Below are 3,763 nucleotides of genomic sequence, written 5' to 3' on the forward strand. Positions count from 1 at the left end.
CTGCGTATTTTCATTGAGTAATTAAATATATTGGGAATCCATTGATATTTTTTTGTGTGGGCTCAACTGTGAAACTGAATAGCCGATTATTATTAATTTTAAAACAGAATTGCTTGGTATTAGGATATACTAATGCCGATATATATATATATATATATATATATATATATATGTATATATATATATATATATATAATGGATATAGTAATACAGGTATAAGGATTAGTGATGCAGGTTATATAAATCTAATAAGCAAGAAGAAAAAGAGGATCTGGAAGTCCTTCATGAAAATTAAGATATAAACTCAAATATAACAAGGCCGATAGCCATTAGTCGCGTGCTCTCGTGTAATGAATGAATGCGTGAATGTAGGATTGACATGAAATTCTTAAAGATAAACTAAAATGACCGAAAAATAGGCTGAAATGACTTAAATAAATAAAAAGTAAATGACTTAGAATGACTTTAATGAACTTAAGGATGAATTGAATAACCTTAAGAATGACTTGAATGCTTAAAAAATAACTGGAATCCTTTAAAAACAACTTGAATGATCTGGAGAATGACTTGAATGGCTTTGAGACTGACTGGTTGTAAAGTGGATGATCATTTTACATTAAATTAATACAAAAAAGTGATACCCCACTCTATATCACAAAGTTACAAACATAAGTACATGTAGTAAGAACAGATACTACACTTTGATCTTGGCCAAAAGGCCAAGAAAAGGGTATTTATTTGCTCCCCCACCGGGCAAATTAGGCACAAGGCCGATTTTTAATGTGAGGAGTGAAGGGGAAATGAGGACTCACTCCCCAGGGAGTAGGGGAACTGGATAGTGACAATTGGTATGAAGGGTTGCGCCTACATTGACCAAGGTCTTATATGTGGGGTTGCCCCCACATATGGTCTTTGCTTGCAGTATCTGCCGGAACAGATACTACACTTTGAGGTATTTATTTGCTCCCCCACTGAGCAAATTAGGCACGAGGCCGATTTTTAATGTGAGGAGTGAAGGGGAAGTGGGGACCAACTCCCCGGGGAGTAGGGGAGCTGGATAGTGACAATTGGTATGAAGGGTTGTCCCTACATTGACCAAGGTCTTATATGTGGCTGCCCCCACATATAGTCTTTTCTTGCAGTATCTGTCGGAACAGATGCTACACTTTGCTCTTGACCAAAAGGCCAAGAAAAGCTTAAAAAGCTAAGAACAGCATTTATTTAACAACAGACCTTTGATCTTAACCAAAGAGGCCAAGCACAAACGTGTTACGGACAGACCGACCGACCGACCAACCGACCGACGGAATGACTTATAGAGTCGCTTGCACGCGATTAAAAATAAAATCAAGCTCCCTGTCTTGTGCTTCTTTGCTTTCGTTCTCCATTTAACCCTGCGTTAGTCACGTGGGTGTTCCAAACGTAGTTTGTCTCATGGGGTGTTTATACACCCCAAATCAAAAATGTTTATGTTGTTATTATTTTGCAAAATATAATTATCCTGCCGGTTCAGGATATATCTACAGTTCCTGTTGGACAATTTGAATCACTTATAGCTTGTTGATATTAATAAAAAAGAATGCAACAAAACACATAAAACCAAGGGGAAATAATAAAAATAGATTTAGATCACATTTATTAAAAAAATACCCACAGGATACACCAGTTTTTGTTATTTTTTAATATCTGTGACAAACACAAAATGTTTTCATCAATTGAAATAGCAAGAAAAATGAATGCTTGCTCTCAAATGTAAACACACAATGTTTCTATAAATCGAAATAGCAAGAAAAATGAATATGAGTTCATTGCATAAACATCACCTTTCAATCTGATTCATTCACATTCAAGGAAAATTAATATAAAACTGCACCATACCACGTGTGTTATACCCTCAGTGAGTCAGGAGAGTACTGGGAGTAAGGAAAAGAAATAAGTTGCCAACTAGGAATTATGAGAACTTAAGAAAAATTGGGGTGACAAAACACCTCACAGGACGCAGGGTTAATGGGCAAAAATTGAACATAGATTTATAGTAATAAATACAAATCTATCTATCTATCTATCTTAATTTTTAAAAATAATTTTAAGTCTTGAAATCCCTCTTTCTATCTATAAGTTTTTCTTATTCCGATCAATCCAACTATCGTCTGTGACTGAATAACACACTATTTACGTGTATATTTTCTAGGTTTCAACCTACCACACCTGTTTCTGTATCTTGTTTCGTCTTGATAGCAATGCCATTCCCGCCTGTCCCGTCCGCATTTCGAAAATCGATATCTCTGTTATCATAGATTTGTCAAGTCACGCCCTACCATGACTGAGTCTATTTTTGTCAAGATGGCCCCCGGTGCACAATCATGAAATAGCGTTGATCTTGTCTTATATTCAAAGATTTGAAAGATTAGTGTTAGCTATCCTCCTTACTCATTTGTTTGTAAATTGCTTAAACAAGACTTACAAGTACAGTTGCTATTTTTTATTGCGGAAACATGTATTTGCACGATGGGGAGATATTATGTTTTTACGCTAATATTTAGGTGCGCGAAGGCACAATTTTTTGCGAAAAATAACGCCATCTTTGACAGACGAGCATATTTATATTAAGAAAAAACGATTAAAAATGAAAAAGAAGTCAAATTATGCGTGCCCCTCGCTTAGTTAGTTATTATATGCGAATTTAAAGGGAAGTAACTCATCCAGACTCACCGAATTGTAGTATTAGTGCAACATATATGATATAGTGCAACATATATGATATAGTACAACATATATTATATAGTGCAACATATATGATATAGTGCAACATATATGATATAGTGCAACATATATTATATAGTGCAACATATATGATATAGTGCAACATATATTATATAGTGCAACATATATGATATAGTGCAACATATATTATATAGTGCAATATATATGGCATCTAAGTTAGTTTAGTTTCGTACAAATTGTTTTTGCTGAGAAAGTTATTATGTTTCTGTATTTTTGAAATGTGGATTCATAATTTGGATTATTTGTATTCGGACTACCGTTTTTATCTTGAGTGCAATTCTCACACCGTTTTAACTGATGTAACCTCCAAACATCTTCAAGTGTATTTTGAACTCGAGAATCTCTCTGTGTAACTCATAAATCTGCCTAGAATTTCAAACAGAACTCTTACTGTAATCCACAGGGATATATACTCTTGTACCGTCAGTCATGGCCGAGTACAATTCTTAAGTAATTCGAAATTGTATTTTTAGTATCACCCGCACTGGAGTTTGAACCATCAACCTTCAAAAGAGTGTCACTTAGAACTCAGTTTTAATCCATGTTGTCTTCGACGGTCGTAGATCTAAACAATATGATATAAATGCGGTTGTACCTCAGGGGGTCGATACTTGGATCTTTATTATTCCTAATATTCATAAATGACCTCTCTGATAAAATTGTTTCTCAGATTGGTCTATTTGCTGATGACACCACGCTCTATAAACAAATGAACACAGTAGAGGAAGATCTCCAATCTGTGGTTGAATGGGGACAAAAATGGATGGTCACATTCAATTCTGCCAAAACTAAGCTTGTTTTCTTCGATAATTACAAGAAACCTTCTCAACCACCAATAGCTATAGCTAAAGACACATTACCTGGATGTACTTTTTTCAAACTTATCGGCCTAACGTTCATTGGGAACATGAGCTGGAACAGATACATTGAGAGCATTGCCAAGGTTCCTAAGAAGGTGGGCTCTCTCTACCATGCTAGA

The 3,763-nt window shown here is 35.2% G+C and overlaps 1 pseudogene; it reads right to left on the reverse strand.

Annotated features, from left to right (window-relative positions):
- Positions 1–597: 597 nt before the first annotated feature.
- LOC145288348 (U2 spliceosomal RNA) lies at positions 598–732 on the reverse strand (annotated as a pseudogene).
- Positions 733–3,763: the final 3,031 nt, after the last annotated feature.

This window comes from Euprymna scolopes, chromosome 11, assembly GCF_053919585.1.
Source record: "Euprymna scolopes isolate OS-2025 chromosome 11, ASM5391958v1, whole genome shotgun sequence".
NCBI classification, from domain to species: domain Eukaryota; kingdom Metazoa; phylum Mollusca; class Cephalopoda; order Sepiida; family Sepiolidae; genus Euprymna; species Euprymna scolopes.